The 27700-nt window shown below is 41.8% G+C and overlaps 1 pseudogene; it reads left to right on the forward strand.

The window, feature by feature from the left end:
- The first annotated feature begins 495 nt into the window (after positions 1-495).
- LOC110554781 (protein SET-like) lies at positions 496-26754 on the forward strand (annotated as a pseudogene).
- Positions 26755-27700: the final 946 nt, after the last annotated feature.

The following is a 27700-nucleotide window of genomic DNA, read 5'->3' on the forward strand; positions in this document are numbered from 1 at the left end:
TCATGTGGTTTTCCTAGTAAGGGGAACAGGGGCTGCCTCTGACATGGACTCTGTTACCTGTTCTTTGATCACTTCTCCCTAGTGGGGAAGCCATTGCCAGCCTACAGGAGGAAGAAGACTCAAGCAGTCCTCATGAGACTAGATAGGCTGGGAGCAGATGGTAGGGGAGAGGGACTCCCCTTTCTGAGAAATGGGGGGGGGGGCAAATAGGAGAATAGAGAGAGGGAGGATGGGACCAGGAGGAGACAAGGGAGGAGGCTCCAATCAGGATGTAAAGTAAACAAATTATTAAAAAATAAATTTAAATTTAAAAACTAGAAAACAAAACAAAAAAAAAAAAAAAAAAAAAAAAAAAAAACTACCCCAAAGAACATCAGGAACAAGTTAGTGAGAATAATTTACTAGTTCCTGTGAGTTTTTTCTGGCTGACACCCTGGGGACTTTGGCCTCTGGCTTCCACCACTTCCCTCATGCGATGGCTATAAAAATCCATCTATGCTCCTGCCTCAGCCCAAGAAATCCAAATCTGCTCCTGCTACGAAACTGGAGGACACATCAAGATCTCTCTGCCTGCTGAAGGGAGAACAGCAGGAAACAACTGAACATATTGATGAAGTACAGAATGAAATAGATTTAATGAACAAGCCAGTAAGGAATTTTTGAAATTAGAGTAAGATTCTAATCTGTCAACCATTCGTTTTTTTTTTTGTTTGTTTTGTTTTGTTTTTTTTAAAGAGGTCAGTCTCGTTGGTCTGTCTGAGTGAGGATTGATCATCTTACCCAGGGTCCTCCTTCTTGCTTTAGGTGTACAGATTTTAGCATGTCTATCCTATATTATATGTCTAATATCCACTTATAAGTGAGTATTTACTGTGTGTGTCTTTCTGCTTCTGGGATACCTCACTCAGGATGATCTTTTATAGATCCCATGATTTGCCTACAAATTTCATGATTTCCTTGTTATTAATTGCTGAGTAGTATTCCATTGTGTAAACACACCACAATTTCTATATCCATTCTTCAACAGAAGAACATCTGGGTTGTTTCCAGGTTCTAGCTATTATGAATAAAGCTGCTATGGTTGAGCAAATGCCCTTGTTGTGTACTTGAGCATATTTTGGATATATGCCTAGGAGTGGTATAGCTGAATCTTGAGGAAGCGCTACTCCTGATTGTCTGAGAATGTGCCAGACTGATTTCATAAGTGGTTGTGCAAGTTTACATTCCCACCAGCAATGGAGTAGGGTTCCCTTTCTCCACATCCTCTCCAGCATACATTTTCACTTGAGTTTTTGATCTTAGCCATTCTGATATGTGTAAGGTGAAATCTCAGTCATTTTGATTTGCATTTCTCTGATGACTAAGAAGGAGAAAACAGGAAACTGGACAGGAGCCTAACACAGAGGGACTCTGAAAGACTCCACCCAGCAGTGTATCAAAGCAGATGCTGAGACTCGTAATCAAGCTTTGGGCAGAGTGTGGGAAATCTTATGAAAGAAGGGAGAGATGAAAGACCTGGAGAGGACAGGAACTCTATAAGGAGAGCAACAGAACCAAAAAAATCTGGGCACAGGGGTCTTTTCTGAGACTGATACTCCAGCTAAGGACCATTCACAGATATAATCTAGATAACCTAGAACCCCTCCTCAGATGTAGCCCATGGCAGCTCAATATCCAAGTGTGTACCCTAGTAAGAGGAACAGGGACTGTCTCTGACATGAACTCAGTGGCTGGCTCTTTGATCACCTCCCACTGACGGGGGAACAGCCCTACCAGGCCACAGAGGAGGACAATGCAGCCAGTTCTGATGAGATCTGATAAGCTAGGGTCAGAGGGAAGGGGAAGAGGACCTCCCTTATCAGTGGACTTGGAGAGGGGTGTGGGAGGAGATGAGGGAGGAAGGGTGGATTTGGGAGGGAATGAGGGAGGGGGATACAAAAATGAATAAACTGTAATTAATATAAAAAAAGAAAAATGTAATTAAAAAAGAAAAATTTACAGACAAAAATTTCATCAGTATTATATAAATAGGTAAAAGTAAATATTAGATTCATAACTGGGAGGTATTTTGATTTTCTTTCTGAAACTCATAGAATTCCACTGTATATAAAATATATTGATGTTATAAGAAAATGCACTTGTGTTCATGAATTTTCTTATTTATGTAGCCATATACCTGTCATAAAGGAATAGAGAGAGAGAAAAAAGAGGTCAGAATTGCTGGCCAAAATCACAGATTCTAGGATAACATTTGTCGACCCCCCTCAAGTGTCCGCACAGTTGGGGAGGAGGAAGAGGAGGCACTGTAGTATTTGACCAGAGTTGAAGTGACAGAATTTGAAGACATTAAATCAGGTTACAGAAGGAATTTTTATTTTGATGAAAAAACTTTACCTATAAAATAAAGTACTCCCCCAAAGAATGTCATCTGAATGAGGGTAAGTCCCATCTTCAAGTAAGTCCCATCTTCAAAGTCCACTGAAATCAAAGGGAAATCTGGAAAGGCTTTGACAGAATGCTCAAGGCAAGTGCAGAATAAGGCCAGCAGGAAGCGGCAGCAGGAAGACCAGAGGGCTTCTTTACCTGGCCCACTGACCATTCTGATGATATTTTACCAAATCCCTTCCAGTGCTATTTGGTCCCTGATATGGATGATGAATGAAAGGAGGAAGATGATGATGAAGAAGGATTGAAAGATATTTATAAAGAAGGGGATGCAGATGAAGGTGAAGATGATGATAAAGGGGAAGAAGAGGAGGATGAAGATGAGGATCACCAGCACCAAAGACTGATGTATTGCAACCTTCTATTTTACTTTCTTTTTATTTTTTAATTTTTTTCCAGTCTCTGGGAGCAAGTTGCCGCCGTTCCCCTACCCCTTCTTGAGGCCAGTCATTCTGTTTTTGAGGTCTCTTTTCAGCACCATGGTTCTCAATTTCCTTTGGGGGAAATACCTTGAGCAAAATACAATGGGAAAAGAATCTCCCCTCTTTTCTAAATTCATTTTTATTCCTTTTCTTATTGTCTCAAAAACTGTGGATTCAATACCACCACCATGCTCTGTGGGAAGAAAGAGAAGCCATCCAGTTCCCTCCATGCTCTGCTGGTGTCTGGAGGGTGCTAGGCTCCAGTGTAGAATTTGACATTTCTTTTAAATGGACCTTTAGTTACCTGAAAATTATGATGGCACCTGCTCCCACGGTGTCACAGGCCTGTTGTTCTATGGGACAGCTGCTGGCATGTCTTCAGTGGCAGAGAGAATTGACCAAGCAGTTGGGCTATCAAAGCAAGCAGTAGGTGAGGTGGTGGGCAGTACTGTGTCTCGGCTACGTAGCAGGAAGTCTCAGCTGTGACTCTGGGAATCTGGGTGGATGAAGACTTCTGTCTGCTCAATACCATTGTGAAGAGAGTAATGTTTTGGGAAGCTACCCAATGCATAAGCTTTTCAATGCTGTGTCTTAGTTAGGGTTTCTATTGCTGCAATGAAAACACCTTGACTAAAAAGCAAGTTAGGGAGGAAAGGGTTTATTTGGCTTTCACTTCCATATTGCTGTTCATCACCAAAGGAAGTCAGAACAGAAACTTGAACAGGGCAGGAACCTGGAGGCAGGAGCTGATGCAGAGGCCATGGAGGAGTGCTGCTTACTGGCTCAGCCTGCTTTCTTACAGAACCAAGGACCACCAGCCCTGGAATGGTGCCATCCACCATGGGCTGGGGCCTCCCTCATTGATCACTAATTGAGAAAGTGCCTTAAGAGCTTAAGGTATTTCCTCAACTGAGGCTCCTTCCTCTCTGGTTGACTCTAGCTTGTGTGATGTTGACTTACAAAAACAGCCAGTACAACTGACCCCTTGTGAACTGACACACAAACACACAAACATACCATTATTAAGCCACAGCCCTTGACAGCCCACAGTCTTTACAAATTCAAACATATCAAAATTCAGTCCCTTTAAAATAACCCATCTCTTTTAAAATACAAAGTGCTTAAAATTCAAATCTCTCAACTTTGGGCACCAGTAAAATGCTTTCTTACTTAAGAGGGAAGAACCAAGTCACAGTCAGTGAGACCAAAGCAAAACTAAACTCCAACTGTGTAAACAACACAATGTCCAATATCTGAGATTCACTCTCAGTCTTCCCGGCTCCTCCAAAGGGCTTGGGTCACCTCTTCAGATCTGCCCTCTCCAGCACACACGGCTTGTCTTCTAGGCTCTGGCTGACCCCCTCTCAACTGCTGCACCTTTACCAACGATCTCCCCAGGCCTCTCACAGTGCCAAGCGTCAGCTGCTCTCCATGAACTCTTCATGCTTTTAAAATAAGTACCAACTTGGTGACTCTTATGCATGGCCAAGTTCAGCTGTCAACAAGAGGTGCAACCTTGACCTTCTCCCTTGACCTGCTCTGGAACACAGCTTCTCTGTGCTCCCAGAAAACCCTTTCCAGAAGATTTCACCTCAGTGATACTGGTCTTTTCTTTTTAAAAAAAACTTTTTTTAAGATTTATTTATTATGTATACAGTGTTCTGCCTACAAGTACACCTGCAGGTCAGAAGAGGGCATTAGATCATTAGATCACATTATAAATGGTTGTGAGCCACCATGTGGTTTCTGAGAATTGAAGTCAGGACCTCTGGAAGAACAGTCAGGGCTCTTAACCTCTGAGCCATCTTTCCAGCCCCATCCTGGTCTCTTCGGTCTTTTTTTTTTTAAATTTTTTATATTAATTACAGTTTATTCACTTTGTATCCCTATCCCAGCTGTAGCCCCCTTCCTCATTCCCTCCCAATCCCACCTTCTCTCTCTCATCTCCTCCCATTCCCCTCTCCAAGTCCACTGATAGGGGAGGTCCTCCTCCCTTTCCATCTGACCCTACCCTATCAAGTCTCATCAGGACTGGCTGCATTGTCTTACTCTGTGGCCTGGCAAGGCTGCTCCCACTTCAGGGGGAGATGATCAAAGAGTGAGCCACTGAGTTAATGTCAGAGACAGTCCCTGTTCCCCTTACTATGGTAGCCACTTGGATACCGAGCTGCCATGGGCTACATCTAAGCAGGGGTTCTATGTTATCTCCATGAATGGTCCTTGGTTGGAGTATCAATCTCAGAAAAGACCCCTGTGCCCAGATTTTTTGTTCTGTTACTCTCCTTGTGGAACATCTTTTTAACTTCTTGAGTTCTTTATTTATTCTGGATCAGGACTGTTGGAAGAACAGATTGGTCTCTTCTTAATCACTGCTAATTTCTTAGCTCCAGCTGATAAGCACAAATTGTCCCACTAATGTAAAGGTTTCCCTTCAGTGATGCTGGTCTCTTGTGAACCATGTCAGACTCTTCAGGTCCAGATAACTAAAATGGCAAAAATCTCAATTCAAAATAGCAAACAGCACCAATATAGCCTTAAAATTTTCCCTCTGAAACTTCACAATCCAGGCCTTCATCTTCTGCCCTGTTCTCAACATTCTCATTTTCCAGGCTCCTAAGGAACATACTTCTGAGGTCTTGGCACTCAAATGCTTTTTTAGCCCAAACCTTCAAAGTCCTTCCATAATCTTCCCCAAAACATAGTCAGTTCTGTCACAGCAATACCCCACTGCATTGGTACCAACTAATCTGAGTAAGGGTTTCTACTGCTGCAACAAAAACACCATGACTGTAAAGCAAGTTGGGAGGAAATGGTTTATTTGGCTTACATGTCCACAATGCTGTTCATCACCAAAGGAAACCAGGACAGGAAATCAAACAGAACAGAAACCTTGAGGCAGGAACTGATGCAGAAGCCATGGAAGGATGCTGCTTACTGACTTGCTCCCTTGGCTTTCTCAGCCTACTTTCTTATAGAACCCAGCAACACCAGTCCAGGGATGGCACCATGAACTGGGCCCTCTCCCATTGATCGCTAACTGAGAAAATACTTTACAGTCATACAGCTCTCATGGAGGTATTTCCTTAACTGAGACTCGTTTCCCTCTGATGATTCTAGCGTATGTCAAGTTGACATGTAAAACCAGATAGTACATGCTGTAAAATAGATCTAAAATTAAATGCCACCTTTTCAGAGATGATTAACGGACAGCCTGGTCAAATTTAAAGCTTTCTGAAGTGTAAAACTTTATAAATGGAACTATTCCGTCAGCCGTAACCAAAATCTGTCTAAACAGATAGTATGTAATTTCTACACAGGACTATGTTTAGAAAATACATGTCTGTATAAATCAGGAATCTTGTTCAAATTAAAAAAAAAATGTAAAGATCAAAAGAAAAAAAAGACTCCAAGTGGGTACCCTAGTAAGGGGAACAGGGACTGTCTTTGGCATGAACTTAGTGATCACCTCCCCTTGAGGGATGCAGTCCTGCCAGACTACAGAGGAACGCAATGCAGCCAGTCCTGATGAGATCTGAAAAGCTAGGGTCACATAGAAGGGGAGAGGGTCCTCCCCTATCAGTGGATTAGGGGAGGGAGGATGGGATTGGGAGGAGACAAGGGAGGGGGGCCACAGCCAGGATACAAAGTGAATAATTTGTAATAAATAATAATTAAAAAGAAAAAGAATAACTTACTAAATTTTTAAGTGTGAAAATCAGTTATTTAAACCAATCAAAAATAGAGAAAAATTTTAATATACTAATTAGTAGCAAATCTATATTGTAATTTACATTGTTATTTTTTAATAAAGTTTATATAACATTTTATTATGGAAAAAAATCTAGACATAAAAGATGAAAATAATTTACAACTGTGCATGCACCACCCAGATAGACATTTTTGCATACTTTTTTTCTGATGAGTAATTTGTAATTACACTTTAGATGTCACATTTTGGCCTCCAACCCTCCTAACAAGAAGATTTTCTTAAATGAGCACAACAACAACAACAAAATAGCAGTATTTTCCTAACATTGTATCTTACCCATATTCAAATGCCCTATTTTGTCTAGAACTTAAAGCTTATTTTTGTTCAAAGCAGGATACATGCATACATAAATATATAAAAAATGAGCTGTTTTACATATATTTAGACATCACAGATTGATCTCAAAGAAGTAATTTTACTTTATAGTTTAAATTTTTGATAGAAAATTGAATACATTTCATCAATTATAGAGACTGGGTGATTCTTCTGCCCTAGTTTTTATCCTTTTTTAATATTTTTCCTTCTATTGAAAATAGATTCTTTTCTCAGATAATATATTCTGATTACTGCTTCCCATCCCAGTTCTTCCTCTCCTCCCCTCCTATCCGGATCCACCCCCTTTCCGTGTGTTATTAGAAAGAAAAAAAAGGGCTTCTAAGAGATAATAATAAAAGATGATGAAATAAAATATAACAAGCTAAAACAAAAACTATCCCACTGAAGGTTGACAAAACAAACCAGTGGAGGAAAAGAGCCCAAGAGGAGGCACAAGAATCAGAGACCCGCCCATTTGCACACTCAAGAATTTCGAAAAAACACTAAACAGGAAGCCATAATATGTACACAGAGGATCTGGTGCGGACCTGTGCAGGCCCTGGGTGTGCTGCCTCGGTCTCTGTGAGTTCATAAGAGCTTTGCTCATATTGATTTAGAGGGCCTTGTTTTTAGGTGTCCTCCAAGACCTCTGGCTAGATCAGCTTTTCGCAAATTTCAAAAACCCCATATTTCGTGTTCATGAAGTCCTCCTGAGCCCTTATTTGTCAATCATCTTCTCTGACTGTCCACCTGGCAAAGGGTCAGAAGATGCTATCATCCCTGTACAACCAGACGAGTGCCAAAGTGATTTCCCCAAGGCACACAACAATTGGTTCTCGGGGAATAAATGAATTGTATTTGTGTAGATCAACTAAATTGCATCCTCAGGGAAATATGTTGCATTGAAAGCAGTTTTCAAAATACCTAATAACTGCCTGTCAGCTTCACTTTCCCTTCATTTTCGCTAACACTTTCCTATAGGAGCTTTGTCCAGCAGCACTAATTGGTACTAGGCTATAAGTCGTGCTCAAAAGAGTCAGAGAAAGTTCTTTTTTTTTGTGTTTTTTTTTTTTGAGTCAGAAATTGTTATTATCATTTATTACAATTTATTCAATTTGTATCCTGGCCGTGTCCCCCTCCCTCTTCTTCTCCCAATTTCACCCTCCTTCCCTCTTCTCCCCTTCTCCCCAAGTGGGTTCCCTAATAAAGGGAGCAGGGGCTTTTTCTGGCATGAACTCAGTGACTGGCTCTCTGATCAAGGGTGTAGTCTTGCCAGACCACAGAGGAAGACAACGCAGCCAGTCCTGATGAGATCTGATAGACTAGGGTCAGATGGAAGGGAAAGAAGACATCCTCTATCAGAGAAAATTCTTAAATGTCTGGCCTAAAGATTTTAGAACTCATGGCTTTGGTGAAAATAAAAGTCAAGACAAGCAAAATTCACAGAAAAAAAAAAAAGCTTAATTAAACAAGGTGAGGACTCTTAAAAGTGAAGGATCAGCTAAGAAGTTCAATGATAATAAGCAGCTGGTTGACCCAAAATATATGTAGTTGAAATGTAGAGGATGCTAGGCATGTAGAAGATGTTTCTGAATGAGAAAGTGCTTCACTCAGTAACCCTTGACTGCAGAAACAGTGAGGAATAAAAAGAGAAAAATGACAAGGTTTTCTGATTTAGATGACTGAAGGGTACTATACACTTTAGACAAGAGAACAGGAACTGCAGGAGAAGGAAGGTGGCCGCCAACCCGTCCTTAATTAGTAAGTAGAAGTGGAGGTATATTTAGAAAGACACCTTGAATGAAATTGCGTGTGCGTGTGAGTGTGCATGTGTATGTGTGTTTCTAGCCTTTACTGACACAGCTGGAGTTGAGGCTATTCATACGGTTTTCACCATTCAGGGCAGAGAAACTGATCCTCAGAAAGCCCGTGATGGAGTTAATGTATTAATACACGGGATGTACCAGGCGTGTTGGAGCTCTGTAAAACCACTTAATCATTCTTGAATGTTCTGCATATGAATGGTTCTAAAAGCTTTTTCAGCTATCTAATAACCTTAATCAGGAGAAACATAATAAAGCTTAATAAATTTTTTTTCCTATTTTAAATGATATTCATAATGGAATGTTTTAATTACCCTTAGATAAAATTCAACCAGTAATGGGAATTATTCCTGGGTTTGAAAGGTACAAATTTGACAGCCACAATATTGCTATGGTTGATGCTATTACTTGCGGGGGAGGGGAAGGCAATATAATTCCATCTGGAAGCCAATACATCATATCCCCGTGTCAAATCTTCAAACAGTGACAGTCCAAAGAAATTGAAGGCTCTTTCCCAAGAGAAATGGCTCTAAAGGTTCATTTTGCACTTCACTTTTGAAAACACATATATCTTGCTGCAATTTGGCCATCATCTAAAAAGTTAACTCTTTGAAGTTGAAGATGGATTTCTCTTCAAGCTGGTACTTTCAATCCTGGCTGCACACTGCAGTCATGTAAAGTACTTTCAAAAGCAAACTGGGGTATAGCTGCCTCCCTGTGCCATTATAATCTAATTGGTCTGGGGTGTGGTCTGAGAGCCAGGCTTCTAACCCTGGGGGATTCTACCATGCAAACGAGGTGTCACGTCTGCTGTGTTATCGAAAGGATTCACGCAGTGCTCGTGTTTTTATCCACTTTTTAAACAATTTCCAAAAGTTGTAGGAATGGTTTTAGAAGGTACTGCTGGCACAGGGAAGTGGGAGAAAATGGCAAAGGGAATCAGACGAATAAACAAGGACAAAACAACTACTGTTATTCTGGGATGCGGACGTGCATTTTAGAGAGAAAATTGCTGTTTGGAGGAAATCATTTAAAGCTTTTTAGAGAAACAAAGCAAAGGCAAAAAAAAAACTACTATTTAATGAGAAATGTTGACTTTTTTTTTGAAACATTGACTCTTACACAATGGAATACTACTCAGCAATTAAAAACAAGGAAATCATGAAATTTGTAGGCAAATGGTGGAATGACACATGAGGTGTATACTCACTTATAAGCAGATACTAGACCTATAAGATAGGATAAGCATACTAAAATCCGTACACCTAAAGAAGCCAAGCAAGAAGGAGGACTCTGGGTAAGATGATCAATCTTCACTCAGAAAGACAAACGGGGTGGACATTGGAAGAAGGGGTTAAAACCATTCACTACAGTCAGTAAAAGATCATGTTTTCAGCAGCTGAATAGTTTGGGTTAGTTAGTTGGTTAGTTAGTTATAGAATCACAAATCTAGCCAGTCTACATCTAAGGCATGCATTTGCTCTTGCATTTCCACTGAGGTATTATTCGGCTTCCTCTGAGTACTTCTGATAAATTAGAGTACCCAGGACATCTGAGAGATATCTAGATTCATGCCAATTAATTTAGTGATTTAGACTAACCTTTACATATTGGTTGTGATTCTAATGATAGAAGAAATACAAGCATCACCATGGAGTTTAGCATAAGCCTCCAGCGCAAGCAGTCTGTCTCCATAGCCAGAGCAGCTGTAGAATGGCTAGCTTTACCCCATCCCTTCTACCTGAGACCAAGGATATAGTCCCAAAGTTTCCATTTTCTCTATTTTGAAACTTATAGGAAAATCCTACATCTGAGCAGCTGATCTTCAACATGTGTATGTTTTTATATTCTACATACTCTCGGTATGTAAACTCTGTGAAAGCACATTGCTGAAAGTGGTACCTCTCGTTACATCTACTATGCTAGCACCTGTCAGGGGTGAATAAGTACTCAATAATTTTGTATGACAGACTTGTTCTAGGGAGACACAACACACACATACACTCATCCCAGATACGGAGCCCACCACAGAGCAAAGCACACACATCACCAAAGCCCAACCTGATGAACCAGTGAGTTTTATTGAGGTTGCTTAATAGAACACGGGTGAGGGACTACTTACAGGAGCAGAAGTGACTCAGACATAGCTGCCTCCCCGAAGTCTACCCCAGCATGGGGACGGCTCACAAAGCTGGAAAACCTGGAGCACACTTCACAGTCTGCAGGCAGCTCGGTAAGTTGCAGAGTATCCTCTCCCGGTGGTTCAGTTGGCCTGAGTGCCTTCCTGGCAGCTCCTCTGGCCTTTGTTTCCTCTAGGCAGTCAGTACAGCTGATCTCTGTTTCCTTCAGGATGCTGGGCTTGTCTGAAAATCTTTTTGCAGGATGGCTTTTCATAGAGCAACTTTCAATGGACTTTACTACTGATTTATTAGCTTAGGGGAGGAAGGCCTTAGTGAATCTGGTCAGTTTCAGGAACTTCCTAAAGCTATTTGGAATTGTTTACTTCCAGTCTTAATGAGCATCTGGTAGGATGTAATATCTCCTTCTTAGATGAAACTACTATGAAACAAAAGGTGGGATTGGACTGGTTCCAACTACCTTGCCATGCCCCTTTATCACTCTAGGAAGATGCATCTGTTGAATATACCTTCATGTAATTCATTTCAATTTCCTTTGGCCATTTCCGTGGACTCTTCCCAGACCTCTGAAATTCCACCCCATCTTTCCTGTGGCATCAGAATTACTTATATTATCCACATGCTTACATAATGTGAAAGGAAGATGACACTGGTGTTATAACTTGATTTCCATTACCTTACTAAAGTCTACAATTTGGATAGTGTGGTAGTTTGAATAAAAATGGCCCCCATAGGCCCATAGGCAGTGGCACTATCAGGTGTGACCTTGTTAACTAGGTGTGGCCTTGCTGGAAGGAATATGTCTTAGTCTTCTTTCCTCCTGCATTTGGGTGCAGATATAGAACTACGAGCTCCTTCTCCAGCACCGTGTCTACCCACATGCCATCATGCTTCCCTGCCAGGAAACTATAAGCCAGCCCCAATTAAATGTTTTTCTTTATAGGACTTGCCATGAGCCAAGCACAGCTGTGCACACCTGTAATCCCAGCACTCCTGGAGGCAGAGGCAGGCTGATCTCTGTGAGTTTGAGACCAGTCTGACCTATAAAGCAAGTCTAGGACAGCCAAAGCTACACAGAGAAACCCTGTCTAGAAAATAAAAGAGTTGTCATGGTCATGGCATCTCTTCACAGCAAATAGAATCCCAAACTAAGGCAGTATCATCAGCTGAAAGTATTACTTAGTGTCTGCATTCCAGAACACATCTCATTGGTATCTCTCAAAGAACAATCAGCATTACTCCTATTTCCTGCTCTGGAGCTAAAATTAAAGATCACAAATTTTATAATATTTTAAGCATATTTTGAGATACGATTTTACAATATACAGTTAAATTTTACAATATACAGTTCTTAAACTCTTATGTCACTTTTCAGTATGTTGCTTACTCAGGTAAAAATTTTTAATTAAAAAGCCTTTTTTAAATAATCCATTCTGATTGTTAATATTTTACATGACATTATATCAACTGTGTAAATTCAATCCTCTTCTCCAAATGTGGTGTGTGCATCTTTAATTTTTGTCGGAACACAATCAACCGTGTATGAATACAGCAGTTTAGAGCTGGAGAAAACCAACACAGTATATTTAAAATGACAAGTTAATAACTGCTGCCATCTGCAGGCAAAAGAAAGACAGGAAGGAAGGAAGGAAGGAAGGAAGGAAGGAAGGAAGGAAGGAAGGAAGGAAGGAAGGAAGAAAGAAACACCCCACAATTCTCCAGCTTATACCTCTTTGTTGTTTTATCAAAGAGGTATAAAATTTATCAGTTTTAAATGAACAAAATAGTTGTATTTCCAAAAACAACGTATGCCCAGATAAAAATAGACCTGGTTGTTTCCTTCCCTCCACATGCCACTGGAGCAAACAGCACTTAGAGAAAACACAATAGCATGAGCCAAAGCCATTGTGGCGGCCAGGCTGGGGCCGCCATCTTTAGTGGAAAACATGGACGGGAACAGGTCGGTAGGTGTGTCCTCAACAACACTGTCTGAGCAAGTGACGTTTTGACTAACTTGCTTAGTCAAACTGATGACCACTCACCTGAAGGCCAGCCCAATGCTCACACTTAACTCAAGCTGCTTCTACTTTTAAAACACGGGTATGTTTGATCCCAGACACTAAGGTTATCTAGACACCATGGAAACCACACAGCCATACAGAAGCTGGAAGGTAGCTTTCCAATGTCTCAAGGAGAGGGATTTTTTTTTTAAATCCAAGTAGTGTAATACACCCTATGATACTAACACTTAAGCGGCTGAGGCAGGAGGATCACAAGGATAAGGCCAACCTAGGCTACACAGTAAGATTCAATGTCAAACATTCACAGTGATAAGCAAAACAAATAAATATGTATTTTTTAATTAATTTAATTTTTGTTTTTTCAAGGCAGGGTCTCACTATGTAGCCCTGGCTGTCCTGAAACTTGCTCTGTAGACCAGGCTGGCCTCAAACTCATAGAGCTCTACCTGCCTCTGCCTCCCAAGTTCTGGAATCAAAGGCATGTGCCACCAACACGTGGCTCCATATTTTAAAGTTTTTTTTTTTTAATGGTACTCTACCTCAGTGTTTCTTGGTGGGTGCTGCTATTATTACTGGGAATGAGCAATTCCTTGTTCTACGTTCCCTGAAATGCTTACTATTTCTGGAGCCCAGATGAAAATGCCAGTTAGATTCTCTCACTCAGATAACAATAAAAAAAAAGTTCCTATATATTTCTAAGTGATCTCTAGGGAAACAGCATTGTCCTCTCTCAAACTTAATAAGTTTTCCCAGTAAGAATTGAATGATTTCCAGTTATTTCCTTGCATTTGGCCAAAGATTCTTTAAAGAAATGATAATCTAAGGACACACAAAAAAGTTACTTCTGTGGTCCATAGAAATACTCTCACCTTTTTAATTACTGAGTAGTTTTCCATTGTGTAAATGTACCACAATTTCTGAATCCATTCCTCAGTTGAGGGACATCTGGGCATCTGGGTTGTTCCCAGGTTCTGGTTATTATGAATAAAGCTGCTATGAACATGGTTGAGCAAATGTCCTTGTTGTATGCTTGAGCATATTTTGGATATATGCCTAAGAGTGGTATAGCTGGATCTTGAGGTAGCACTATTCCTAATTGTCTGAGAAAGTGCCAGATTGATTTCCAAAGTGGTTGTACAGGTTTACTTTCCCAGTAGCAATGAATGAAGGTTCCCCTTTCTCCATATCCTCTCCAGCATGTGTTGTCCCTTGAGTTATTCATCTTAGCCATTCTGATGGGTGTAAGATGGAATCTCAGGGTTGTTTTGATTAGCATTTTCCTGATAGCTGAGGATGTTGAGCATTTCTTTAAGTGTTTCTCTGCCATTTGATATTCCTTTATTGAGAATTCTCTGTTTAGCTCTGTACCACATTGGATTACTTGGTTTGTTGGTGTTTAATTTCTTAAATTCTTTATATATTATGGATATTAGCCCTCTGTCAGATGTAGGGTTGGTGAAGATCCTTTCCCAGTCTATAGGTTATCATACTTGTACTCAGCAATTAAAAACAAGGAAATCATGCAATTTGCAGGTAAATGGTGGAACCTAGAAAAGAGCATCTTGAGTGAGATATCCCAGAAGTAGAAAGACACACATGGTATATACTCACTTATAAGTGGCTATTAGACATATAATATAGGATAAACATACTAAAATCTGTACGCCTAAAAGCTAAGCAAGAAGGAGGACTCTGGGTAAGATGATCAATCCTCACTCAGGAAGGCAAACGGGATGGACATCAGAAAAGGGAGAAAACAGGCAACAGGACAGGGGCCTACCACAGAGGGCCTCTGAAAGACTCTGACCAAGCAAGGTATCAAAGCAGACCCTGAGACTTATAGTCAAACTTTGGGCAAAGTGCAGGGAATCTTATGAAAGAAGGGGGAGATAGAAAGACCTGGAGGGAACAGGAGCTCCATAAGGAGAGCAACAGAACCAAAATATCTGGGCACAGGGGTCTTTTCTGAGACTGATACTCCAACCAAGAACCATGCATGGAGATAACCTAGAATCCTTGCACAGATGTAGCACATGGCAGCTCAGTCTCCAAGTGTGTGGGAACTAATGGGAACAGGGACTGTCTCTAATATGAACTCAGTGGCTGGCTCTTTGATCACCTCCCGCTGACAGCCAGTCCTGATGAGACCTGATAAGCTAGGGTCAGATGGAAGGGGAGGAGGACCTCCCCTATCAGTGGACTTGGGGAGGAGTATGGGAGGAGAAGAAGGAGGGCAGGTAGGTTTGGGAGGGGAAGAGGGTGAGGGCTACAGCTGGGATACAAAGTGAATAAACTGTAATTAATAAAAAAATAATAATTTTTTAAAAAAGAAATGCTCTCGCTTGCCTCCCCTGCTCACTAAGTGATACATAATGGTGACCTTCACCATAGAAACCTTAGCAAAAAATATTTCATTCATAAGATGTTAAATTCCAAATGACAGAAATCCAATAAAAACAAAAGAAATAGGACTTTAATGTGAATAACAAACATGTTTCTTAAATCCTTTCATTACAATAAGAAAAAAAAAAGCTAATACTAATAAGAATCAGGACCAAGAAAACTAGCAAAGCAGTGTAAAAAAAAAAACTATTAAGAACAATTAACAAGTCCAAGTGGATTAAAGACCTCAATATAAAACCAAATACTCTATATTGATTAGAAGAAAAAGTGGAGAAGACCCTAGAACTCATTGGCACAGGAGACAACTTCCTGAACAGAACACCATCAGCACAGGCCCTAAGAGCAACAATCAATAAATGGGACCTCATGAAACTGAAAAGCTTCTGTAAAGCAAAAGACACTGTCTTTAGAACAAAACAACAGCCTGCAGATTGGGAAAGGATCTTCACCAACCCAACATCTGACAGAGGGCTGATATCTGGAATATATAAAGAACTAAAGAAGTTAAAAGGCAATAATCCAAGTAACCCAATTAAAAAATGGGAAATGGAGCTAAAGAGAATTCTCTGTAGAAGAATATAGAATGGCAGAGAAACACATAAGGAGATGTTCAACATCCCTAGCCATTAGAAAGATGCAAATCAAAACGACCCTGAGATTTCACCTTACACCCATCAGAAAGGCTAAGATCAAAAACTCAAGAGATAACGCATGCTGGAGAGGCTATGGAGAAAGGGGAACCCTCCTCCATTGCTGGAGGGAATGTCAACTGGTACAACCACTATGGAAATCAATCTGGCGCTTTCTCAGACAATTAGGAATAGTGCTACCTCAAGATGAAGCTATACCACTTTTAGGTTATATATCCAAAAGATGTTCAAGTACACAACAAGGACATTTGCTCAACCATGTTTACAGCAGCCTTATTTGTAATAGCCAGAACCTGGAAAAAACACAGATGTACATCAACGGAGAAATTGATACAGAAATTTTGGTACATTTACACAATGGAATACTACTCAGCAATCAAAAACAAGGAAATCATGAATTTTACAGGCAAATGGTGGGATCTAGAAAAAAAATCATCCTGAGTGAGGTATTCCAAAAGCAGAAAGACACACATGGTATATACTCACTTATATAGACCTATAAGATAGGATAAACATACTAAAATATGTACACCTAAAGAAGATAAACAAGAAAGAAGTCCAAGGGTAAGATGGTCAATCCTCATCTAGAAAGACAAAGGGGATGGACATTGGAAATAAGAGAAAACAAGTAACAGAACAGTAGCCTACCACAGAAGGCACCTGAAAGACTCTACCTAGCAGTGTATCAAAGCAGATGCTGAGACCCATAACCAAACCTTCAACAGAATGTAGGGAATCATATGAAGGAAAGAGGAATTAGTATATCCTAGAGGGGACAGGGAGCCCCACAAGGTCCAAATATATCTGAGCACAGGGGTCTTCTATGAGACTTTATCCAACCAAGGACCATGCATAGATATAACCTACAACCCCTGCTCAGACATAGCCCATGGTAGCTCAGTATCCAAGTGGGTTCCCTAGAAAGGGGGACAGGTATTGTTTCCAACATGAACTCATGAGCTTCCCCTTTCCCCTGAGGGAGGAGCAGCCTTGCTAGGCCACAGATAAGGACATTGCAACCATCCGGAAGATACCTGATAAGCTAGGGCCAGATGGAAGAAGAGGAGGACACCCCCTCTCAGTGGACTCGGAAGGGGGCAGGGAGGAGATGAGGGAGGGAGGGGAGGATTTGGAGGGAAAGAGGGAGAGGGCTACAGCTGGGATACAAGTGAATGTATAAAATTATTTAAAAATAAAAACATAATAATAAAAAAGAACAATTAACAAGAAAACATATTCAACCCTATTAGCAGTCAAAGCAACATAAATGGTATTAATTTTAAAAGTGAAATATAGGGTCCGGCTGGTAAAAGTGCTTGCTTCACGGGCCTAATGCCAAAGTTCAGTGCCCAGAACTCATGGTGGAAACAGAGAATCAACTCCAGAAAGTTGTCCTCTGGCCTCTGCACTCGTGCTATCCACCACACACACACACACACACACACACACACACACACACACACATTCACACAGTAACAGTAAATAAAATTTATTTAAATAATATTTTACCTTCAGAACTAGAAACTATATTTGAGTCAAAATGGTCACTGATGACGGAGGTTCAAGGAAGTGTGGGAATAGGACAAATCCACGTAGGTCTCATGCAAGAAGTTGAAGGAGAGGCTGAAAAAAATCTTAATTTGTTATAAACCACTTAATCCACCAACCCTACCTTAATTAACTCAGCTTTATCGCTGTAGATGTGAGCGAAGATTTGGCTGTAACATTATGTTAAATTATTACTTTTGTCATAAATGAATCTGTATACATATATAACCTAATAGAAAAATCAGAGGAACCCTGGTGGGAAAGCCAGACAGGCAGCTGATCCTGTCACGTTCACAGTCAAGAACAGAGAGAAGCTAATGCATTACGTAGTCACCTGTTTGTTTATGGGCCCTTAGCTTTACTTCCCCATTCTTACACTGTCCAGGATCCATGTCTAGGGAATGGTGCTGCCCACAGTAGGCTGGGTCATCCCACATCAATTAACTGACGTCAGGTCACCCCTTACACACAAGCCCACAGGCCAACCTTGTGTAGGCAGTCCCTGTTGACATTCTCTTCCCCGGTGATTCTTAAATTTGACAATTAAAACTATCACAATGCGTATAAGCAAGTGACTAACAAAGGACTATAAAAATATTCACTAAAATGTCTATTTCTTTTGCGGACCAAGATTAATTGTGTTTTTTTTTTCTTTTTCTCTTTATTCTTTGTGGGGTTTATACAATGAGTGTGTATGCCTTTGTGATATAAAAATATATGACATCATATGCAAAGCTTTAACTCAGTTAGAACAAATTTTATGGATTTTAAAGGGAATGATTTTAGCCACTCTGTACCTATTCTGCCCATTTGTCATGCTCAACTGTTAGTCATAATCTGAACTCACTCAAAAGTCAGCTGGTCTGCTGGAGTAGCAGGGATGCTTCAAAAGTAAAACTTAAGAGAAGCACACACCATGTCTGTGTTGGTGTGACATACAGTGTGTGTATACAGTGTGAAAGTTGTCCTTGTATGATTCAAATGTTGATTTCTATACCAGAAGAGCTCTGAGTACTTGCAGGATTGTGGTGTTGTTATTCTTATAGATTATCACTGGCATCCCATATTTTATAAAACATACACCTTCCTCGCTCTCTGGTTGGCTTAATAAAGATCTGATGGCCAATAGCTGGGCATGAGAGGAAAGGCAGGACTTCTGGGCAGAGAGAGGGTCTCTATGGAAAGGAATCAGTCACGAAGATGATTTGCCAGTGTGACACAGACATGGCCAGAGTAAGAGAGATGTGACAGCCAAGTGGCAGATGTGAACTAGCACGGTCGGGATAATTTATATTAGATGAGCTAGCAGTAGCTTAAGCTATAATAAGAATAAATAAATCTCTGTGTCATTATACTAACTGCTGGCAGGTCGAAAACTCCCCACTATACATCTGGATGCATGAACAAGCTAAGTGAGAAATAACATCACACACACACACACACACACACACACAAAGAGAGAGGGGGGAGGGAGAGAAGGAGAGAGGGAGGGAAGGAGGGAGGGGGGAAAGGAGAGAGGAAGAAAGAAAGAGTACAGGATTCTAGTGCCAATTGCACTGAAACTCAAATGCAAAATCATCTTAGCAAACCGTGTTAGACAATTATTTCTTTATTTTGCCTTACATAAAGGTATCGTTTGAACTGACTGTTAACTGGTGTCAATGCTGTAGTTAGTATTTGAGGGAGAATTTGGTCGCCTTCAAATTGGAACGTTTCTGGCTTCAGCAGTGCCTGGTACCTTGTCTAGAAAAGGCAGCAAGCACGAGTACCACCTAGTGGCCATATCTTAGTATTGCACAAGGCTACTGGGCACTGGAAGCTGCTTCAGAAAGCAGCAGTAATCCTATAGAAACTGGCTTTCCACCCTAACGTGCCTCAACAGCCACAGGGCTCTGATTTCCAAAGCTTCCTTCCTACCTAGAATTTAGAATTTTAGAAATGTGATAGCTCTGGTCGTCCTGGAAAAGATGTCACCCAAAGTTGCCAATCTTCCTAGCATAAATTATCAGACGTGAAGGCCGCTCTGCAGACTGGTCTGTGGTCTCTCGTAGCATTGTGTATAATGCAGTCAGACTCACCTGGTTGCCCCCTCAATTCACTTGACCATTTCATGGACATTCGTTCTTTCCGTGAACTTGAACACTGAGAACATGAAAATGAACTGAATAAAATTTGTTCTCTAGGAGAGGAGAGCTGGTGATCTGTGTTAGATGAAATTTATAAGAAGCCATTTGGGCCGATGTTCTGCAGTGGATGCCAAAAGACTGACCCACAAGGATGTCACTCAGGCTGAAGTTGTATATGACCAAGTTATTTATCTAAACTGAGAAATCAGGAGAGGGTGTGATCATACTCAAACTTCCAAAAGCACCAGCAGTAGACAATTTGATAAATGCTTTGGTGGTTTGGATGAGAAACGTGCCCCATAAGCTCTTGTATTGGGATACTTTGTCCCCAGTTGTCCATACTATCTAGGAAGATCGTGGGACCTTTACTGTCTACTGTCTTGCAGGGGGAAGACCCTCTCCCTGCTTCATTTTCTCTTTCCGCTTCCTGTTTGCGGTTTAAAGATACGATCTCTTAGCTTACTGTTCCTGCTGACCATTGCCGTGACTCCCCAACAACTGTGGACTCTCCCTCTGGAACCATATGCTAAAATAAAATAAACTCTTCCTTCTACAAGTTCCTCCTGGCTGTGATGTTTTTTTCACAGCAATAGAAAGTAACTACTAATCCAAGCCGTACCCTCCTCTTACCTCTCAAGGGGAAAGAACTGGAGATAACCAGATGTGGACAGACCTGTGTTCCCTGTTGTGCTGGTTCCTCATTTTGCTCAAGCTGTGTTATAAAAACCAGCTGTTCTGCCATGCCTAACAGACATCCTCCACATTTTAAAAACCTGATTCTGGGATGGTAAAGAAAACCCAGTTAGGTCTGTTCACTGTTATTTTGAATTTTTCTTTTGACATGTCATGGAAGACTCTGTCAGACTGTTATAATGGGGCCAAACCATCATCTCCTCTAGACATCCCATTCACGGTCCCCTTCCTAGAGTATGTGCTGCCCGTAGAGGACACCACAATGTGGAAGGGACATGGAAGAGAAAGAAAGATGCTGTGCCCTCTGGAGAGTGCAGCTGGGCTGGAGCAGATGAGGTTCAGTGAGGCTCCCGGTGAGCCTGTGTCATAGCTGCGACTCTTAAGACTTACACCTTCCGGGTGTCTTGCGGAGAGTCATCTGCTCTTCAGCTCTGGGATGAGATCTTTGTGTTAGCTTCCTACCCCTGGATATCCTGGACTTTGTTGTACCTTTAATGCTTCCAACAGTCAAGTAAATCACTAATGCCTTATAGGAGACCTGTCATTCCAGAATGCTTGGAAAGGCTTCTGCTGCCCTAAAAATACCCTCACACACCCACACAGACACATACACACACAATGAGATCATTCTCCAGCACTGCTGTACGATAATGACAGTGAGCATACACTAAGTATTACATGCCCTCAGTGGCAGGAGAACATCCTATCCCAAATTTTGAAGGACTGTGGGGGGATTCACATAAAGAGAATTATCAAATACAAGAATTTAATCAATGAATTATCTGGATGCCAAGCATAATTTAGAGAGCAAACAATATATTTGGGACAATACAGAAATATTTTAGAAAGACTAGTTAGTGAAAAACACATGAGTGTTAAAGGGGAAATGTATACATAACATGTTTGCTAGAGCGTTGGAGAAAACCTGTTTTCACACATTACTGTTTATACCAAGATCATTATACATTTATAGATATTAATGCTGCAAAATGCAGTTGCTATAGGTGCTTTGCCCACTCCATTCTTTCACCGACTGGTGCATCAGATTCCCCAGCAGTGCAGATGCCCAAAGGTGAACATGCCCGTATCACTCACAGCTGAACCCTTCTCCAATAGCCTGCCCTAGCCAGTGGGAACTTCCCTATTAGGAGTTGTCAAAGTTTGTCTTATTTCACAGCCCTGTAGACTCAGACACTGATTAAATTATGTAAATTATTGTTGACACACAGGACGTTTTGTTTGGCCTGAACATTCTTTAACATTTTAATTAGTACTTAAAAAAAAAAAAAAGCTTTTACAGAAATCTGCATCTGTGGATTCTCTTGCAGTGCACAACACAAGTGTAGTCACGTGGCCTGAAAAGACAGATCTGAGGATAGGGTGAATGGCCTTTGCCATTGGTCACAGCTCTAGAGAGCTATAGTCCTGCACATGTGCCTGATCCCTCTCAGCAGCTGAGAATGTAACGTCTGGCCAGGTGATCAAAACTTTGTAGCATTGACATATTATGTGATTCACAAATCCCCCGCTGCTGTCAGAATTGTGTTGCCCAGTACAGGGCTCCTGGTTCCGCAAATCGCCCTCTCTTTCATCTCTGAGCTGTTCGTTTTCTCACACCATTAAACTAAGGTTAATCACAAAATTGGGAAGGAGCACCGGGCATGGCACAGTCCTGTGTCATACTGATTGAAAATAAATGGTCTGTAACGTGTCATATCGTAAGACATTGTGACAAAGCTGTTTGTATGTTCATCACCAATTTACAAAGAATGACAGAACATTTTCAGCCCAAGAGATGGCGAAATGTATTCCCTTGAATATTATTTTATCCCACTATGGTTGTTTGAGAGCCAAACAGCCTGGGTGCTAACTACAACATAATGTGATAGGATCAAATGATAACACGGTAGAATCACGATAATGTTGCTTTCAGTCTGTTTCATGACAGATGCTAAGCCATGGTTTGAGCTATCAATGGATGCATAGCCCTGGAAGCTCTGCCACTTTATTTAGTAACCAACTATCCTTTTCATGTGTATTTTTCTTCACTTGTTGACACAGACCAGCATGTCTATAAACTCAAGATTCTTCCAAACTCTGCATCTGTATTTCTAAACTCCTGCTCTATAACATCTACATTTCCATTAAAACTAGCAGTGTATCAAAGCAAATGCTGAGACTCATAACCAAATTTTGGGCAGAGTGCAGGGAATCATATGAAAGAAGGGAGAGTTAGTAAGACCTGGAGAGGATGGGAGCATCACAAGGAGAGCAACAGAACCAAAATATCTGGGCTCAGGGGTCATGTCTGAGACTGATACTGCATCCAAGGACCATACATGGAGATAACCTAGAACCCCTGCTCAGATGTAGCCCATGCCAGCTCAGTATCCAAGTGAGTTCCCTAGTAAGGGGAACAGGGACTGTCTCTGACATGAACTCAGTGGCTGGCTCTTTGACCACCCCCCTGAAGGGAGGAGCAGCCTTGCCGGGCCACAGAGGAGGACATTGCAGCCAGTCCTGATGAGACCTGATAAGCTAGGATCAGATGGAAGGGGAGGTGGACCTCCCCTATCTGTGGACTTGTAGATGGGCAGAGAGGAGATGAGGGAGGGAGGGTGGGATGGGGAGGGAACAAGAGAGGGGACTACAGCTGGGATACAAAACAAATAAAATGTAATTAATGTAAAAAAATAAAAATTTGAGAAAAAAAAATTGTAGTTCATGAGCTCAAACCCCTAAATCTAAGGTTAATGGACAGAAGTTGCTGAGTTTTTTGTTTGTTGTTTTGGGGATTTGGTGGTGGTAGTGTTTTGTGGTTTTGTTTGTGTTTGTTTTGTTTCTGTTTGTTTGTTTGTTTTTGATAAGAACTAAAGAGAGCAGAAGATGATGGTCATGACAATGAGGCCTTACCAAGTTCCTATGGACCATCTTAACCATATATGAAAATTGCGTTGCTAATACAGAAATATTTCTTATGATATAAATTATACCAGGCAGAAGATTCCATTGGCCACAGCTGATCATGTTCTGTTTCTGTGTCTCAGCTATTTCCTCAGCTCTCCCTCAGGCTGCTGCACAGACCAACATCGTTGGCCGACATTAGACATGCGGCACAGGTTAGTTCTTACTATGCACAAAGTCCACAATACAGGGTTTAACTTTCAGCTGCATTTGCAAAAACCGAGATGAGTTGGGGTTAAGTGAGTGAGATTATGAAAGTGGCATTTTTGCAAGTCTTTTACTTCATTCCAAAAAGCAAACAAGGCTACGAACGTTGGAACATAATCAAGAGGCCTCATGAGGCAGGAGGGCCACAAATTTAAGACCAGACTCAGTTACACTGAAAGACTCTCTCCAAAAGCAAAAGGAAAAGCAAAGAACACCAAATAAAAAGCAGTGTGTGTTATCCACATCCTTTGCTTTCTAGAGAATTGAGGATCCTCCCTTTTAAGAACTTCATTCTGTGGCCCCAGGTCATGACAGCAGAAGAGCTATCCCCACTCCTCACCTGCTGTGGCAGTCAGGAGAGCATGCTCTGCACCTTTCCTGGGCAACACAGTAGAGCTGGCCCTGGTGGCAAAGGCCTGGGTGAAGCAGCCCCAAGAAGAGGAGAACAGGAGAGTTGGCTATTCCCCTTGCCATCTGTGGTTTGGGGTGAGATGGCCCAGGCAGTGCTGAAGAGCTCATTCTGGTGGTACGGGTCTGTGGGAGCTGGCAGGATGACCAGCTTAGCTACCACCCAGGCCCAGATCCAGGGCTTTGAGGTGGCCCACCCCAACATCTACCTAACCCATGAACGGGGCCATTCCTACAGATATACAGCTGCAGGACCTCCACAACACAGGGAAACAAGAGGCTATCCAAGAGGAGTCCCAGTGAGGACCCAGTGTTGGAGGTGTAGCAGAAGCCAGGGGCCTTGAACTAGACCAATGACTCGTCGCAATGAATATTTGCAAGTGAAGATGTGTGAACAAAGGGTGTATTTTCTGACACACTGCGACATACTACAGCTCTTATCACAAGATTTTGGGTTTGTTTTGTTATCTATTGCAAGAGCAGAAGGTAGGTATGAAGAGATGAGGACATCAGTGGGACTGGGATGCATGATATATAACTCCCGAAGAATCAATAAGAAGTTCAATTAAAAAGAGTGGTGAGTACACACCTTTAATCCCATCACGCAAGAAGCAAGTGGATCTTGGAGTTTAAGGCCAGCCCGGTTTACAGAGCAAGTTCCAGGACCCCCATACTTCTACACACATAGAGGATAATGAGATTATGCCAGTATTATTATCTCTGTCGCCTCCCACATGAACCAGAGCCCTTCTTTTTATGAGGTCTCACTGTGGACAGGTTTGTTCAAGATGGCAGGTAAAGAGAGAACATAAGAAATCCATACATAAGCTCACAGTAGCCTGTACAATGGTCGATGCTGTTAGCAAGTTAGAGCTGCTCCATGATTGCTTACAGCACACTGCGGAGCTTCTGTGTTGATTTATCCTGTGAAACGGACATGCTACCTTTGCAATGCCACACACAGGTTCCTTCACACTGGAAGCGCCAGTGTCTGAAAGATGCAAACATTTGCCTGAAAAGAGAAGCGCATCAGGGCTGCCACCTTGTGGCTTGGCGTGTTATAACATTTGTCCTCGGAAATCAAATGCTTACTTCTACTATTTTTTTTTTTTAACTATTTGGACAATGTATAGGTTTGACTTTTCTTCCCCATGGTATTATCCAAATTCCCTAGTGCATTTATTGGCAGCATTTACCAGCTAGGCAGAGCTTGAAATCAAGCCAGAACTCAGAGAACCTCCCTCGTACAATATGTAAATCACACGTGTACACGTGTTCATTATCAATTGGAAAACTAAAATAACTTTGTTTAAATCAGTACACTTGCTGAATTGCCTGTTAACTATAAAAAAAAATAAATCTCCACATTGAAATATAAATTGGAATAATGTTTTTCTACGTTTATTGTGTGTGTTTCTAACCCTTTGAAAGGCCACTTGGTACGGGAAGTTTCTGAACTCCTGGAACCTGCAGCCAACCATTCCCCTCCTTCACTATCAGCATGGCATCCCCACCGTCCATCACTCTTCTGGTCCATCGGATACTGCTGAACCAACTCAACAGAACACAGGGGCAGGACTGCGTTGGTGGTAAGTTTACAGCTTCCAACGCAGTCCTTGGCACACAGGAAGATCTATCACTGCGAACGAAGTCTTACTCTAGGGAACCAGATTATAATGCATATAATATATAATCTATAATATATCATTATAGGCTTTCGCTGTTAGAAACTGTCATGCTCCCACTTCTCACCTGTGTTCAGGTACTGCCTCCGCAGCTTCCTGTTTCCTTCGGCCAGCCCAGCATGCCTTGGCTGTGGGTGGCTACTGAAGGGCAATTCTTTGCTAGAGGTGGGGTTCTTCAGGCAGCGGATCATCAGGGCATCTGTGCTGTTGCGTGGAGTTCTCTGTATGCTTCCGGGTCTCTCACTGTGACATGTGTTTTCTGTTGCAATTACTCTATTGCTTCTTGATTATAAACCAAGAGGGGAGCAGCACCTGCCTCTCAGCCTGACACTGACTACCACATCAGTGCCTCACCTGGAGACCCTGAAATCTTGTTTTCAGAGAAGATTCCCCAGGCTGTCACTCTTGAAGGTGAGTCTACGTCATACATAGGAGAGAACTATTTGGCAACTACAGGGTAAGTTGGGGAATTAGGGAGCTTTCCCGAAAATGCTTCATTTTCTTTTTGAAACCCCCCCACCCCACCCACCCACACACACACACACACACAGAGGTATTAAGAGCTACCACATGACTGGTTTGGAAAGTGAACAAAAATGACATATAGAAACTTTGGTGTTTCAGCCCAGGATTCACCATTTTCGTTTTCTTTCTTGTTGATGGTGAGAGAGTGTCTTCCTGGACCCCAGAGTGGTTATACAATCCTCAATAATCAGCAGAGCCCTCCACTAGACAAGATGGGTATAGTTTCAACAGAATGGCATTTTTTAGCTGTCATTACAGGAATGCCCTTTTCCTGGGAACCTGAGGGGAGATCCTGTTTTACCTGTTCTTCTCCTTACAGTAGCTCAGAGGAAACTTTTCCCAACAATAACAATGCAATAGAGAAAGAAGACTGCCACCAAGGCTCTGGGAGCAAACAGCCTGGCTAACTTGGGGCTTAACCCATGTAAACACAGGTAGTAGTGTGTTGGTGTTTCCAGTTACTGTGATATGTGAGAGGTGCTTTCTCCCCAGCTTAACCCTTTTGAGAACCCATTGTGCTTTTGGGTTTGTAGAATGAGGAACATGATCAGAGTACAAGTCGATCTAATCTCTGGCACCACACCAGGGTCCCAGACAGAAGTGTCAGACTAGGACCTGGACTCACCCAGAGGCTCGCTCCCAAGCACGGTGGTATTTGTTCACTGTTAAATGAGTGGACGCTGGAGGCATCAGTTTTTACAGATGCCCTGTTCCTGTGTCTGAGCTTCCCTCCAAATTAAAAACCAGCAGGCACTAAACGGCAAAAGCCACTCAGCATCACCTCGCTTGCTCAGCCCAACTTCCACTAGACAACATGATCAAACTCCCATCTGGCTCAAGGATGAGGAAGCAGTTTTTAAAGAGCAGCAAGGTTTGGGGGGAGGTGGACCAGGGACAGTGCTATGACCAAGCTTAGAATGTAAAACCTGTCACGCTTGGGTGAGTTAGGCAGCAAAGTGCGTAATAGGACAGTTGCAGATTGTCTGGGAAGTAATGCTTTCCCAAATGCCACTTCAGTGATGGCTCACAGTCAGATTCTGAACCATATGGGCCTTCTTCAAGGCTCCAACCCAAACTAAAACATACGAAACTGTGACACTGTGGCCACAGGCAAGAACGTCACACAAATTTCTTTAAAAAGTGGCTCAGTCTAGGTGGGCTGCCTTGTCAGGCCTCAGTGGGAAAGGATACCTCAGTGGGAAAGGATACTCCAGGGTGGGTTAGTATGCCTTGGAGGCCTCTCCTCTTCTCTGAGGGGAGAGACAGGGAATGGGGTGGGGAGCATGAGGATGGGACTGAGAGAAGGGGCTGGGATCAGGCTGTGGTGATTAAATAAATAAAGGGGGGGGGCAAAGTGGCTCAGTCTAGCTCTTTATAAAGCTCTCTACAGAGAGGCTTTGAAGACTTATGTTAACAAAGATGATCTACCTACACAGGTACAGTGTAAGCTTTTCAGCGAAAGCCAGTAAGAACGTGCTGAAACTTGTTTAAAAGCTGAGGGAAGATGTGGGGTTTTACTTTCATTTTTTAAAATAAAGTATAAAAATGTTGTTACAGT

The sequence above is a fragment of the Meriones unguiculatus genome, chromosome 21 (assembly GCF_030254825.1).
Source record: "Meriones unguiculatus strain TT.TT164.6M chromosome 21, Bangor_MerUng_6.1, whole genome shotgun sequence".
Taxonomy (NCBI): Eukaryota; Metazoa; Chordata; class Mammalia; order Rodentia; family Muridae; genus Meriones; species Meriones unguiculatus.